This window comes from Lissotriton helveticus, chromosome 1_1, assembly GCF_964261635.1.
Source record: "Lissotriton helveticus chromosome 1_1, aLisHel1.1, whole genome shotgun sequence".
Taxonomy (NCBI): domain Eukaryota; kingdom Metazoa; phylum Chordata; class Amphibia; order Caudata; family Salamandridae; genus Lissotriton; species Lissotriton helveticus.
In genome coordinates, this window is record NC_136057.1 from 151224814 (window position 1) to 151241834 (window position 17021).

Below are 17021 nucleotides of genomic sequence, written 5' to 3' on the forward strand. Positions count from 1 at the left end.
ACCTAAAAAGGAGGACCTTACACTGGCGGAGAGGATGGAGACGCTGGAGAATAACGCTAGACGCAGCAATATCCGTATCCTCAATGTGCCGGAGGCCAGTGAGGGCTCAGATTTCAAGCTTTTTGTCATCTCCCTCTTAAAACAGGCACTTTGCCTGGATCAATCTGTTGAGGATTTGGCCACGGACATTCAACGGATCCATTGAGACCCTTTTAGGCGCAACCCACAAAGGACTAAACCAAGAAAGATCCTTGTGAATTTCCACACGTATTCTCTTAAGGAGCATATTCTCAATCTAGCCCTAAAGCAAACGTCTTTGACAGGGAAGGGGTTCAATTTTCAGATAAGATCCGACTTATCAAGGGTCACTTTGGAAAAGCAGTGGGAACTGGGCAGGAGGATGGATGCGTTCAGGAAGCTGGGTGCAACGGTGCAGCTTGGCTTTCCCGCCGCGCTGAAAATAATGTATAATAATAAGATGTTCAATATACGTACAGTTCAGGCGGCGGATGAGCTATTGCTGACCCTGTGGAAGGATAAGGGACCTTCCGGATAAACAGATATAGGCTATTAACCTTATAACGATCCCTTGCTCTCTTTCATATTTTATGAAATTGGTTTAAAGGCGTTTTTGTTGGAAAATTAAAGAAGAAAGGAGATAGAGGAAAAAGAGAAGGTAAAAAAAAAAAGGAAAGTTGTTATTTTCTACTGCTTTTATTTCCTTCTCCTACCTAGCTCTTAATACTCAGATATAATCACTGCGCAGGGTCTCGGGTTGGGGTACTATCTGCTGGACCTGTTCCGGTTAGATAGATCAAGGGTTTCTCATGGGAGGGGGGAGATAGTTTAGGGCACGTGGGTGTAAGGGGGTTGGGAAAAAATTTAAAATGTTCCTCATTTTTCGATTGGTTTCACTTAGTTTTTATAGAAACGTAGTAGCGACAAAGGAGTTACTCTTACAGGCAGGGCTGTTATATGATAGCCTTTTCCTTTTCAACTTAAGTGAGTTTGGCGGTAGGGGTATCGGTAGGTCTGATGAGTAGTCTCAAGATTCTCTCCTGGAATGTTAATGGCCTGTGCACCAAACCCAGAGCCAATAAGATTATACAATATTTACGAGATTCAGATGCGCAGGTCATTATACTCCAGGAGACACATCTAATTGAGGCTGAGATACTCAATTTGGTTAAGAAAAATAGGTGGATAGATGTGTCAATATCAACCTCACAATCGATGAATATTAGGGGGGTGACTATTCTTTTAAAAAAAGCAATAAAGACAAGAGTAGTGACAGAGGGAGATAATTCACTTAGTCAGCATTAACCCCTGTGTAGGCCCTGCTGCTTGAGTGTTATAGGCCTCAGTTACGTTGGCCTGAGCACTGCCATTTTCTATTAAGCTTAGAGTAGAAGCAGAAAGCAGGTCTGACCAAGCTTCACCCAGCTCCACTTGTCTGCGTGGCTTCGCACCCCCTCATTAGGCCCCCACCCAACTGTATGCTAGGTTCATGAACGATAAAGGTCAAGTTCCTTATTAATCTTGCAACACACCCCAGGCCCCCACCTGAAAGCTGTGAACAGAGAAAGAGGAAGTTCCCGCCACAGCTAAAGCTAGTCCGATAAATGAGGACAAAAGTAGCAAATCGGTATCACAGACTGGCACATAAGCGCATGAATAGAACCCTTCAAAGCAATAATAACACATTTGTGTTGTGTATGATGAATTAATGACAAACCTCCAGTCAAGATGCCAGGAACTCAGTCTGGACTGGCGTACGTGCCACACACAATTACGAGAAATGGGGCCACATTTACACTTATGATGGGAAGGTACCAGGCAGGGGTGTAGGAGGCGATGGAGAGATATGTGACACGAGGTTGCGTGACATGACGTGAGTACAGTCTCACGCAGTCTCAGTCTCACGCTTTGGACATATAAAAAGGAGACCCGCAAGACTATCGGCGGGCAACTCCTCGTCTGTTTGTAGGTATTCAGGCAGAGAGTTGTCTCCAAGGGCCCTTGATCAAATGTTCATGTTCTATGTATATTTTATATTTTACTTGTATTTTATTAGTGTAACTGTAACTGCTTTCCAACTAGACTTTTTATATCTGCATGTATTCTTTGTAACTTGTTTTCTATACTTTGCTTTTATATTGTGATACCAGGACATCTCACTAAGTATAGAGTTGTGAGCGTACCTAATAATAATAATAATAAATTGTATTTTGCATTCTAATGTATTAGCATGATTCTCACTTATAAGTAGCTATTGTGAGTATTTTTCTATGCACCTAGCACAACCGTGTTTATTCAAACTGTCTCAAAGCTCACAAGTGTACTTAAAGCATTAAAGCAAAGCCTCTCTCTCATAGCAACTGTAATCAGCACAGTGCTTATCAAACTGCTATTATTGAATACTTCCTGAAGCTGTGTCTTCTAATAAAACTTGTTTAACTTTCAGAAACAGTCTCCAAGGCTCATATATCCATTTTTCCCTGTTTTTAGAGCAAGCGTTCCAGGAGCACCGGTTACAAATTAAGGGGTGCCATTTCCCTTAGTTCTCTCTCACGGTCTCCCCAGCGCGGCTTCTGAGCTGCTGCGCCAAGCCCCCTGACACCTCCTGCCCACAATTAATTTTCCCTCCAACATCCTGGTGACCTCGACGTGATGGCTAGAAACTAACGGACAGGATGCATCTGGATTAAAGGGAGGATAGTACGAAGCTGTTAAGCGATTCTGCACCACTCTCCGGCCGGGCCATTGGGATGAACACGGCGCATGGGTAAGCATCATATTGTTTGACTGCCCGTCGCTGCCATTGTTCTCTCTTGAGTGCGGAGGAGAGGTGTGTTGTGTCGTGACGCAAGCAGTGCTCTTGCCTGGTTTTCCATGCTCCCTGTCTGTTGGCCTCGCCATTTGATCTTGCGCAGAGGAGGGATTGTGTGCTAAGTGGAGACTGAGCCTGACAGTTAGGTCATTAATGACTGAGATTTATGTGTATCTCTTCCTATAAATAGGCACATGTTATCATTGCGCCTCGTGTAGCTGCAAAGTACAAAGAAGGAACTTTCTGTCGTCTTGTAACGTTTATTTTTACATTTAGCTTTTTTAGTTAGCATTTATTTAGCGGTTAAAGGAATCCCTGTTGCATATACGAAACAGGGAAGGAGAGAATGCATGTGGCAGTTCTTTCGACATTTGTTTGTATCTCTGAAGGGAGAACCTCTGACTAAGTCTATTAGATTATCGGGGAAGGGAAGGTGCGTCTGGCGTCTTCCAAAAGCATATGTCTGTCTTTTTAAGAGTTCCTCTGTACTTATAAGGTTACGGAGAAGGAAAAGAGTGGAGTAAGTCATCTTTTCGGTATTTATCAAGTAAGAGTTCCTCTGTACTTATAAGGTTACGGAGAAGGAAAAGAGTGGAGTAAGTCATCTTTTCGGTATTTATCAAGTGAGAGTTCCTCTGTACTTATAAGGTTATGGAGAAGGAGCTAATCTGAAGATCCGCGTAGCTAACGGCATTTTCAGACACTGCTTGTCCCTGCTGTGTGACCAGGGAAATTCCTGCTGTGTGATCAGGAACATTTATCATTTTAGCCATTGTATTTTTGCCAGTTAAAACGTGTCTCATTATTTACTTTTTGGTGTACACCACGTGTATAGGGAGCATTCAAACGCACTCTAATGGCCATAGTGCGCAATTTTTTGTAAATAAAATTCAAATAGTACAAGCATCTGCACGTTAGCGCTTAGTGTCTAATGATACATGCAGAGGTCTCATTTTCTTTTCTTTTTCTGGTTCATGGAACAAACCCTTGCGTGATTATTTCCTTTCCTTTCTATGGTCATTGTGTTAGGAGTCACTGGCTGGTACAGGGGCTGACTGTAGGAAGACCATATTAAGATTATCTACGTTCATTGTGATTGTTTATTTTTATTCTTGGTTTCTATGATTGATTATAAACTGTGTACATTGATTTCTGTTTCTGAACCTCATTTGAGGACTGGGTTGTTAGTGAGATTCAATAACTAGGGAGATTGTAAATGCATTTTTTATATATCCCCATGTGTATTGATCTGCCACTGATAACCTAAGAGTTTCTGCAAAGATACAGCATATTGAGCGCCACAATTATCACAGAGATATATATTTTTTTTTAAATAACTGTTGCTCTCCTGAGTACACCTTTGGTATTCAGGATTGCCCCCTCCCTCCACGAGCACTGCAGGCTTCAAGAGGGAGGACACAGAGAAGTACTCTGCGTTTTATTGAGTACTTGGGGTCATTTAGAATAATAGGAAATGTTTCTCTTTTCAACTGAATTCCACACAAATGAATAGGATACAGGATTATAGGACATACACAACGACACACTCCATACTAGTGCAGGTTTTTATGATAACACCGGGACTAGAGATACCTGTTATTGTGTCATCATTGTGGCCTCGCCACCCTTTGCAGAGCAAGGTTCTTGAGGCTTGTTTTGGTAGCCACCCTACTGCCCTGCAATTCCCTGACAATTCCCCAGAAGGTATTTACAACGGCCCAGATAAAGAAGAGATTAGAGAGGCGGTTTATTCAGTCATTATAGAAGCACTAGGTGATGAGCTTGTGGTAAACTGCCCCACCCCCGAAAACGACTTACAGGAGGTCAGGCAGATTTCCAATATATATGCACATATAACCAAAGAAAGTACAGATGAACCATAGTGGGCAGCATCCGGTTGAGGTAGTCCTGCATATATTGGACAACAAGATAGTGGCAGTACAGAACATTGGCGCACGAACTATAAATAAGTTTGATAGACGCCAGATTCCCTTGGTAACTAAAGTGTGGAGACTGTTGGGACTCCCACTCACGCAAGACACTGAGGTAAAGATATCTACATTACATCTGACGCGACTGTGCCTCCCAGTACAGCCCTACACACCCCTCATTGACAATAGTCAACTCATACGTGAGGGATTTCAGGGCTCCCCCTCCTTGGGCGAGAGGCAAGAAATACCCTTGCAAGTGCCACGGGTGTCTCCACCAGCACCACGTGGTACTGAAGAAGCCCCCATAGAACCAGCTGAAAATGTAGTGAATTGCGAAACCATAGACCTCACCGACCCGCCCTCAGTAACCTCATCTTCCCCGAGTACAAACTACCGGGAAAGGCAGGGAGACTCACACGTTACTCGCACCCCACCAGACTGCGAATTCTACGCATCGTTTTTGCAGGCACTATCTGTCCCCGACTTGCCCCTGACCTGCGAGCAACACACCCAAGAGCTGCACGCGCAGCTGGGACAACAGCCTTCATCCAGTATCTCCGAACAACTGCAGAGACACCCCTTCACATCGCATTGCCCCCTACTGTGGGCATATTTACAAAACCGTATGGTAAGCAGTGAGCATACTTGTCGTTGCCACCAATTGCCCACCCCCCAAGACAATTTTAGGATATGAACAGACATCCCACGCCAGACCATAGAGTGGAAGTCACAATACATATAGAGGACGGACGCGTTACTGTCATTACTGAGGACCCCTCAGTGTCCTCAGTTCAGGTTCCGCCACTGGTGAGTACAGTCATCTTGGCACTAATATCAACACTGGGATTAGACACAGCAGACTTACAGCGGGTGACACTGACCTTAGCCCCTGTAGAGGGACACCTTTTTTCCCCTCACCCACACAAGGCTGAGTAACAATGACAACGCCCCTGGAGCATGTGATAAAAAACTTTACGGCGCAGGAAAAACGGATCAGGAAACATTGTAACGAGTTACATTCGCTCACACAAAATGCGCCACATTCATGGCCCAGAGAAGGGACCTTTGATAGAATAGTACTAGAACATGCTAGAACATTCCTGGAAGGTAAATACTCTGGTAATAAACTCAAAAAGCGTAAGGACACCCTCGCTATGTGGAGTGTCTTTAGGGAAAATAATACAACTGCCCAAACACCCACAGCACCCCCACCAGCCTACTCTGACAATCGCCTATATCCCGAACTGGTTATTAAAACTGACCTAGAACAAACATCGAATGACAGGGCAGCCGTAGGCCATGAAGATATCTCTGTCCCAGACCGTGATACCTTCTCCCCAGACATCGCAAACAGTTCACAAAACAATAGACAAGATAGTGCACAAACCCACCAACTCATGAGATCCCAAACCCCAGTGATACAAGGTGCAACATCTGGAATACCAGGTCAGATTGATGCGCTATTCACAATAAAGATGACTCCTGCATCCAATGCCCCAGGCCCCAAGCAAGAAGAAGACCAAGAGAGTGACGGGGTCTCAGGTGGTTCACAGCACAGCTCTCACATGCCTCTCCCCAGACCTCACGGCCCAGCCCCAATGTCCATTACTAGGGAACACAACACCTCCGGTGCCAGAATTAGACATTATGGCCCGTTTCTGTCCCCCACCCGGCAGCAATGCGATACACAAACACCCTATGAGGAGTGGCGACCCCTTAACACTGATTCCAACAGAGAGGAAGAACACCAGACACAGCTTAATGAAGAAAACACGGATGGCGAACTACGTCCCTCTGAAGTAATAACTGAAAGAGAGATCAGTAGGTGGAGGACAGAACAGGACTTACAACAGGACTTATATCACAGAGCAGGTAGAACAGTTGAGGACATGCCACTTGCACACTGCTCAAGAAACGCCACTGTAACTGATCGGCGGCGGCCATTACAAAGAGGTAGAGGAGATGAGAGAATGACTGAACTGATGGATGGGGTAGGCCAGTTTAGAGAAAGACAACAACCGCCGACACTCAATGAATTGGCAGGTGGTGCAAATAAGGTAGGGTCACACAACGGGGGGATCCTAACAACAAGGCCACAGCAGAGGCCATGGATACAACTAGATTATGAGGCCCAGAGTGAAGCACCACCACAGAGTGACACAGCAGCTAACCTAACACAAGCCCCTCCAACATTCCCTAACTACAACCCCCAGAGGTCGCTGCCACAGACACCGGTACACCAGGCATCACCACCAGTAGCCACACCACGTAGAATAGTAGCACCAGGGATAGAAAGAGACAATTTAGAACTGGCTGATGTGCTTGAGCGAGCGGAAAGAAGGTACAGGCAGAGAAGGACAGAAGTAGAAAATCTCGCAGTATTGGGTAACCATGGGAGACCTGACGACATCCCAGAGGAATATGACGTAATAGGTAAAGCACGCTTGCGCACCACCAGATCTGGAGCACTGTACAACATGGCCATTAGTAGGCCAGGACAGCTGTCATCCAAAGATCTGACACCATATGAGATAGTGGTACTGGGAGAAGGGAGTAACTTCTATGCCGATACATTTTCAGATGACTTGGCAGAATGGACAGAAGCGAATGCACCCCAGATGAATGTGTGGCCTCGAGAGGGGTCTTTTGAACCCGAGGACATGGCCACTGCTGAGAACTGCATCCTGCGGGGGGAAGGGGATGAAGACTGGGACTACAACTACATGCGCAGAGGCCTAAGAATATGGCAGAAATACGCGCGCAGGTATGACACCACAAGGCCCTCAGGGGTGCAACGACAGCTGCCCCTGCTGTATAAAAACATCAAGGACCGCCCCATCTACACCCCTTGGTCCCTGATGGACAAGGAAAACTTAAAAAAGCAACTTCCGCCCCTCACAGAGGGTGCTGGAAAATGGATACAAGCCTTTGAGAAACACACGGCAGGTGTGCCACTGGCTGCTGGAGATGTAAAAAGCCTGCTCACTTCTCTGATTAGAGAAGATGCAGATGAGATGTTCACACGTATTGACTTTAGACTTTCCACCACTAACTCAGAATTGGATGGTAATCCTTTTAATATAATAAGGTCTGCCTTATGGAGCGAGCTGCGTAGGAAATTCCCCGATGTCCCAGACATAGGGTCCCTAATGTCTCAGACAATGCAAAGCAATGAAGACCCTGCACAGTACATTGCAAGAATGAAGGAAAAATGGCATCAGGAGTTAGGAGAAAAATGGGACGTGACAGGAGGTAACTGTAGGTTCTTCTACCATACAGTTAAGAAGGGACTACCCAGTGCAGTACAGGATAAGTTAGATGGGATAGTAGCAATGGAATGTAAACCATGGCCAGAAATACAACACCATATCATTCACTACTGTAAGAAGGAGCAAGAGCAGGAGAAAAAGAGGCTATTGGGTATTGAAAATGCAGACGCTAAATTGGTGCAACAGAAACTAAAGAAAAAAGAGATTGTGGACACAGTTATGGTAGCTACGCCAGTAAACCAAATGACTACTGTCACCCAATTCCCACAAAATACCCAGGGTACATTAGAGGGAAACACGCAGGCAGCAGCACAACAGAAACAGGCGCAACCCTCTAATAACTATCAGCGACAACAGCAGTATCATGATAATAGACAGGCAAGGTCATCAAATACTGGATTGAGAGGAAGGGGTAGAGGAATGGGCTTCCAAAGACCTGCACAACAGCCAGGTCCTCCACGGTGTTATTACTGTCAGCAACCAGGACACATGATAAGGGAGTGCCACGATAAAACGCGAGATGATGAATGGTTAGCAGGCAGAGGGCAACCACAGCAGGTTCAGGTACCAGTACAGTATGTTCAGCAGCAGCCACAACCGCTGCAGCCCAATGTGGTGTACACCTACCCATCTGCACCACAACAACAGCCAATGTTGCAGCAAGTACAATTACAGACACCAGTTCAACAGACACAGCCACAACTGGTTCAACAGCAAACTCCTGTGTACCAAATGGTGCCACAGACACAAGTTCTTGTGCCTCAGGGAGCTACAGTACTGCAGCCTGCAAATTCAGTTTTTCAGGGCACCATTCAGCAGTACCGGAATGGAGGGTATTCAAGTTAGGACAGCCCACGGACAAACCTAGTGTGTCCATTGTTGTCGTGTCTCACAAATATTAGAGAGGATCCAGTTGTGTATGTCACGATCAACAACAAAACTTATAGCTTTTTGATTGATACAGGTGCTACATTCTCCTGTATAACAGAAGGAGCACTACCCATCTCCAATCAAAGTGCAGACACACAGGGTTTCTCTGGGGCAATAACAAGGGTCCCTTTCACAAAACCAATACCATTGGAAATAGGAGGTAAATGTGTTCGGCAGCGCTTGCTTTACTCAACACAGTCCCCAGTCAATCTCTTGGGGCGTGATCTCATGGCCAAGTTAAATATGACAATACACTTCAGTGAAGATGGCACAATGACTTGCTCCATCCCTGGTACATCGCTGACTAGAATGATGGCTGTCACAGTGGATTCTTCCCTGAGGAATCAGATAAGAGCACGCCCAATGGATGAGCAAGCATTTTTAACAGCAGTACAAATTGTCATTGCCAATTCACCAGAAATGGCAGGGCGCACTGTGCAGCTACCCAAAGAATTTCTCTTCCGCCCTCAATCACAGAATATGCCAGCACAAAACAGAAACATGATCCTAGGAATACAGTGTTTTAAAATAACACCCACTTATGGAGCTTTTCTAGCCCAAGATGACTTCGCCCATTCGTGGGCCTGTGTCATTTTTATTGAGCCTGGACATCTGGTAAGAAATATTACGGATCAAGAACTATTCAGTGATCCTGAGGAACATCAAATGACAGAAATTGGTTATCAGAATCCAGTGCCCGTGTCAGTGACAGTTGAAATTAGAACACCAGCACCACCCACAGTAATTGACACCGCACGTGACTCAGACTTGGCTCAGGTGCCCAGCATCCTTTGGACTACAGGTCCCAATGATGTGGGGCTCATTCGATCAGCTACACCATTCAGCGTAACACTGAAAGAAGGCGCCATTCTCCCCAGAGTGCGCCAGTACCCGTTGTCTAAAGAAGCCGAAGAAGGAATAGCCCCTACTATACAAGCACTGCTAGATCAAGGTGTGATATATCCTTGTATCTCACCTTGCAACACCTGTCTTTTTCCTGTGAAAAAACAGCAAACAAATCAATGGAGGCTAGTTCATGATCTTCGCTCAATTAACAGCATAGTGGTACCAGAGTTTCCCATCGTCCCTGACCCGTCAGTGATCCTTACTAACATCCCACCCAATACAAAGTACTTTTCTGTCATTGACCTGAAAAATGCCTTTTTCAGTGTCCCACTGCATGTTGACAGCCAGTTTCTATTTGCATTTACATTCCGAAATAGGACATTTTCATATCAAAGACTCCCTCAAGGCTATTGCGAGTCCCCCAGTGTGTTTAACAGAGTTGTCAAGGAAGATTTATCGAATTTTCAATGTGACAGCACTTTGCTGCAATATGTCGATGACATACTCCTCTGTAGCGTAACAGAACAAGAGTGCAGAAAAGACACGATTGCTCTGCTTACAACACTGGCACATAGAGGATACAAAGTAGACAAGCAAAAACTGCAATACTGTCAGGAAGAAGTACAGTACTTAGGTCAGATGATTTCAGCATCAGGAAGAAGAGTTACGCCAGGAAGAGTGGAAGCGATAAGAAAGACTCCAGAACCACAGACAGTCAAAGACATGCAAAAATTCTTAGGACTAGTGAACTATGTCAGACAGTGGGTCTTTGATTATTCTACTATAACTGCACCACTCCTGAAAGCTGTCAAAATGGCTAAAGACAGGCATAACAAGATTGACTGGACACCTGAAATGACATCTGCCTTTGTGAAGTTAAAAGATGAGATTACAAATGCACCAGTGTTAGGCTCTCCTGACTACACAAAAGAATTTTATCTGTTCACGCACTGTAATGGACAGGTCATGACAGCAATTCTCACCCAGAAATACCCCATGGGTCCCAAACCAGTTGCATACTTCAGTGGCATGCTAGATTCAGTGATGAAAGAGATCCTTGTGAACAGGCTCTCTCAACAGCAGCATTCGCTGTTGAGAAAAGTACCCCCATAGTCATGGGCTCCCCTCTGACGCTGTACACTGAACATGCTGTCTTTGCAATAATACAGAAAGCTAAAACTACTCTTACCACTCAAAGAGTGTCAGGATATGAAGTCATACTGTCACTACCATCCTTGAAGGTTGTAAAGTGTCACACTGTAAACCCAGCCACGTTCTTTGCCCATCCAATTGCAACAGCTGATGATGACACCCATGATTGTGCCACATACTGCCCAGATGAGTCAGGTACAGCAAAGGAAGACCCAATACTAGACAGTATAATCTACTTTGTTGATGGTTCTTCCACTATTGATCAAGAGACAGGGATAAGACACACCGGAGCAGCTGTAGTCAGAGCACAACAGAATAACTCCTCAGACACTCTGGACATTGTACAGCAGATTACATTGCCACCCCATTACTCAGCCCAGGCAGCAGAGTTGGTTGCATTAATAGCAGCCCTGAAGCATGGAGCTGATGAAAAAATTACTGTGTACTCTGATTCAGCATATGTGACCACAACAACTCATTCAAGCATATTGAGGTGGAAAAGGCGCGGTTTTCTTAAAACAGATGGCACGCCAGTAATGCACAAACAGTTACTTGAAGAATTAATTGATTCTCTGACACTGCCAGCAGAAGTAGCAGTAGTGAAATGTGCAGCACACACGAATGGCCAAGATTTTGTTTCCTGAGGAAATGCAATGGCAGATTGGGCTGCTAAGGCAGCAGCGAAGGGACCGAGGTGTACACTATCACCATCCCGACACAGACTGATTGTACACCCATTTTGCTTGCCAAAGATACCCACTCAATAGTACAGGAAGATATACAAAATGAAGTTGAGGACTCAAGTAAGTCACCACTCCCAAGTACACCTGATCCAACACTTCCATACACCATTGATGACACACAGCAATATGACATTATCGCACAGTTGCACCTCAGAGAAATACAAGAAAGTGCCCCACCTGAAGAAAAAGAGCTATGGAAGAGGAGGGGAGTACAACAGGATGCTTCAGATTTCATTTACAGACAGACAATGACAGGGAAGCCTGTCATGCCACATGCCCTTCTGCAAATAGCACTCACCCAGCTGCACCTTCCTACACATGTCCCTCGTGATATCATGTCCACTACTTTGCAGACAGAGTGGTTCATCCCAAATGCATACGAGTATATACAACTCTTTGTCCATCAGTGCCTCATTTGTCAACAGTATTCCCCTAGCCCAGCTATGAAAACAGTTGCATCAACAATACCAAGGCCCAAGGGTCCGTTTAGAGAGCTCCACATTGACTATGTTGACATGCTTGACAGATGCCAGAATTACAGATACCTCATAGTGGTAGTGTGTCCTTTTTCACGGTGGATTGAAGCTGGACCATGTGTCCATTGTGACGCTAAGGCCGCAGCCACCTTCCTGCTTCGTGAGGTCATATGTCGCTGGGGAATACCAGATTCTATTCGCAGTGACAATGGCAGCCATTTTTCAAACACCATTTTTGACACAATTGCAACAATGCTAGGATTAAAACATAAGTTGACTTCAGCCTATCACCCCCAAAGCAATGGCATTTGTGAACGCCTTAACGGACTGCTCAAAGCCAAGATCAGTAAAATAAGTGCCACAATTGGGAAAAAATGGCTTTATTGCCTTCCCATCGCTCTGTTTTCACTCAGGAACAGTCCCAGTTCTGATCACCACCTTACACCTCACCAGCTTGTCACTGGCAGATCAATGAATATGGTTGTTCCTTCCACCAGATCTAAAATAGACAATGAAGCATCTTCAGAAATTGTAAAAGCTGAATTATTTGATTACTTGTGTGCCCTAACACGTGCCGCTAGGTTTCTTTCAATTCAGATATCGAAGACAAAGAACAAGATCGGCACCAAACCTGATGAACTTTTGCCTATCCACCCTGGAACACAGATCTTCATAAAGAAGCACGTACGGAAGTGGAGAGACCCTAAATACGAAGGACCATTCCAAGTCATTGACTCTTCACCCACTGCTGTCCGAATAGCTGAACGCAAAGCATGGGTTCATCTCAACCACGTGAGGATCCATCCAGCACCATCAGAGACTTGAACTTTAACAGAAAGGAGGGCATCTTATTTCCTATGACGATCCAAGACCGTGAATATGGAGATCGAATGAGGGTCTATGGAATAAGAGACAATAACAGATCAACGCCTCCTACCAAGATTCCAGTCAAGAAGATATGTACAGCTCTTCTTATATTGTTTGTTATGTTTGTTGTTTCAATGGCTGTATTCCACTGGTTCACAGTACAATCAGAGAGAGAGAGAGCTACTTCTAGCAATGTTAGACCTACCACCTTAGTAGGGTATCACATACCCAAATCGCCTCCTGGTAACATACTAGATGAAGAATGCACCAGCAATGGCTGCACCACCCCTGTATCCACCTTGCCACCTTCCACACCCCTTGCAGACACCACCGAGTGGGACAGGGTACTTGATATCACTGTCCATGCCCCAGAGGAAGATGTCCCTAGACGTTTCCGGCAGCATAAAAGGAGTATCAGGTATAGAATGGGTCGCAATAAAACACCAAGAATATATACAAAACGTACCCAACGTAAGGAGGAACACACTGTACACGTTTCAGACTGGGTTAGTGATCTCCAGGACACAGTTGTGTACACATTTGAACAGCACTCTATACCCGATTTCTACTCCCAGCGCCCCAGTAGTGTGTCAGTGGAGGATTATGGTATCCACAACGCCTTGTTAGATAACATGTGGTATAGAGACATGAGGGAGGTGGGAAGGAAAGCAACGAATGACTCCTGTTTTGTATGCTCACACATTCCACACGCTGTAGGTGCAGATAAACTGCTCTTTCCCAAAGAGATTCCACCGCCCACTGCCAAATGTCTCCTACACCTGTTCCTTTGCCGCATACATGGTCAGATTCAGCTCCAGTCAGCAAAGATAAATAAGGCATATGTCAACGCCTCAGAGTGGGATAACAAGTATGTTACATTCACTGTCGTTTCTGATCCAGTAGAATTTAGCAAGAGGATGCAGGTTTACCATAATATGGGAGTAGCTGCTGAGATGATGCAGGTTTGGGAGTATCAGTTTAAAACACTAGGATACTTCACTTTCCCAACACCCCCATCAAGATGCCACTCACCCGAACATCAACAAGCTAACCATACACATGACACATGCCCTTTCAGTGGAGACCAATTTTGCGCCTAAGGGCCAATATATATTTTAACAACAAGTGGAATGGCCCACATGACTTAGTATGTAAGGCAGCCTCCTTAGGTAGCCCGATTGTAGGGCAGGAACATGAACATTATACCAATGAGACTACTGGGAGGGAGTGTGCTGAGATATGGGCACAAGAAACTAGAAGATACACTCTCAATGAAGGTACAAAGTACAAACCAAAAAGAGCATACAAGCTAAAGTCTCCTCTCCTTTGCTTCCTAGGTAATGGAACAGTACCTGTGGGCTGAAACACAAATTGCAGTTACACAATTTTTAATTTTGACCTTCAGTATGGCACCTCCAGTCTCATGGACATTTACTGGGCCTGCGGCGAGCACATCTATCTGCAGCTGCCCCCCCAATGGCAAGGACTTTGTTCTATCGTGACAATGCATGACCTGCATCTGGTTGTCCCTGCAGCGAACATTTCCCACATCCATGCACACCCAATGGCAGATGACGTTACCCTGCTTCACCACCGGAAGAGAGAAGCCATGAAATACTTCTCAGATGGTCCATTTCACAAGATACCTCAGGATTTCAGACTCTTTAACGATGCCGAACTTTTCTTTGGGGGAGTTATTCCCATGTTCCAGACTAAAGCCAATGCTCGCTGGCTACAAGTAACAAGATATGAACTAATGCAGCTTGTCAACAACACCCGGGATGGGTTCAACGCCGTGAAAGAAGAACTTCGACCGCTGAGACTTATGGTACTAGAGCACAGATACGTTCTAGATCAGCTAACAGCAATGAATGGTGGTGTGTGCGCCAAGGTGGGAAAAAGGTCCTGCTGTACTTTCATTTTAGCGAATGATGCTGACAACGGAACACTCACAAAGGCCATCGAGGATTTGGACAACCTGGGAAAAGAAATGCATGAGGAAGGAGGTGCTGAAGCGGATGTCTTAAATAACTGGTTCAATTTGGACTGGATGCCTTCATGGCTGTCCGCAGTACTTAAATTTTTAATGCCAATTTTTTGTGTGCTGTTATTGTTGTGTTTTGGATCACAGATACTCATACACTGTGTAAAGAGATTTAGCTCTAAGGTGATAGGGATGAACTATGCTGGTTCAGGTTCATATATAGGAATACGCAGAGAAAAGGGAGATGATGGAGAGGCGACCATGATGAGTATAGTGGAGGTGACAATTCCTGACTCCCGCCCATTACCAGATGTTCCTATGAATAGTCAGTACCAGGCCCAGGTGCATGAAGCTCCACCACTTTCGTCACAAGGTGGCTTGATACATCCCTACGAGACAATGTGTGATACATTAGGGAAACCCAGTGTGGATTTAGAGAAAATACCGGACAAAAGCCTAGAGGAGCCACCTCTTTATAAATCGCCCTGGCCACTCCCCCCTTCTCCAGCTAAGTATGCAGTTCGTATGATGTTTAATGATGTTTGATTGGTTCAAATATGAACCAAAGGGGGGAATGACAGAGGGAGATAATTCACTTAGTCAGCATTAACCCCTGTGTAGGCCCTGCTGCTTGAGTGTTATAGGCCTCAGTTACGTTGGCCTGAGCACTGCCATTTTCTATTAAGCTTAGAGTAGAAGCAGAAAGCAGGTCTGACCAAGCTTCACCCAGCTCCACTTGTCTGCGTGGCTTCGCACCCCCTCATTAGGCCCCCACCCAACTGTATGCTAGGTTCATGAACGATAAAGGTCAAGTTCCTTATTAATCTTGCAACACACCCCAGGCCCCCACCTGAAAGCTGTGAACAGAGAAAGAGGAAGTTCCCGCGACAGCTAAAGCTAGTCCGATAAATGAGGACAAAAGTAGCAAATCGGTATCACAGACTGGCACATAAGCGCATGAATAGAACCCTTCAAAGCAATAATAACACATTTGTGTTGTGTATGATGAATTAATGACAAACCTCCAGTCAAGATGCCAGGAACTCAGTCTGGACTGGCGTACGTGCCACACACAATTACGAGAAATGGGGCCACATTTACACTTATGATGGGAAGGTACCAGGCAGGGGCGTAGGAGGCGATGGAGAGATATGTGACACGAGGTTGCGTGACATGACGTGAGTACAGTCTCACGCAGTCTCAGTCTCACGCTTTGGACATATAAAAAGGAGACCCGCAAGACTATCGGCGGGCAACTCCTCGTCTGTTTGTAGGTATTCAGGCAGAGAGTTGTCTCCAAGGGCCCTTGATCAAATGTTCATGTTCTATGTATATTTTATATTTTACTTGTATTTTATTAGTGTAACTGTAACTGCTTTTCAACTAGACTTTTTATATCTGCATGTATTCTTTGTAACTTGTTTTCTATACTTTGCTTTTATATTGTGATACCAGGACATCTCACTAAGTATAGAGTTGTGAGCGTACCTAAAAATAATAATAATAAATTGTATTTTTCATTCTAATGTATTAGCATGATTCTCACTTATAAGTAGCTATTGTGAGTATTTTTCTATGCACCTAGCACAACCGTGTTTATTCAAACTGTCTCAAAGCTCACAAGTGTACTTAAAGCATTAAACCAAAGCCTCTCTCTCATAGCAACTGTAATCAGCACAGTGCATATCAAACTGCTATTATTGAATACTTCCTGAAGCTGTGTCTTCTAATAAAACTTGTTTAACTTTCAGAAACAGTCTCCAAGGCTCATATATACATTTTTCCCTGTTTTTAGAGCAAGCGTTCCAGGAGCACCGGTTACAAATTAAGGTGTGCCATTTCCCTTAGTTCTCTCTCACGGTCTCCCCAGCGCGGCTTCTGAGCTGCTGCGCCAAGCCCCCTGACACCTCCTGCCCACAATTAATTTTCCCTCCAACAGTAGTCTCAGGTGAGTCATCTCTGTAGTAGTTATTGCCGGGGCCCAGTTAACGCT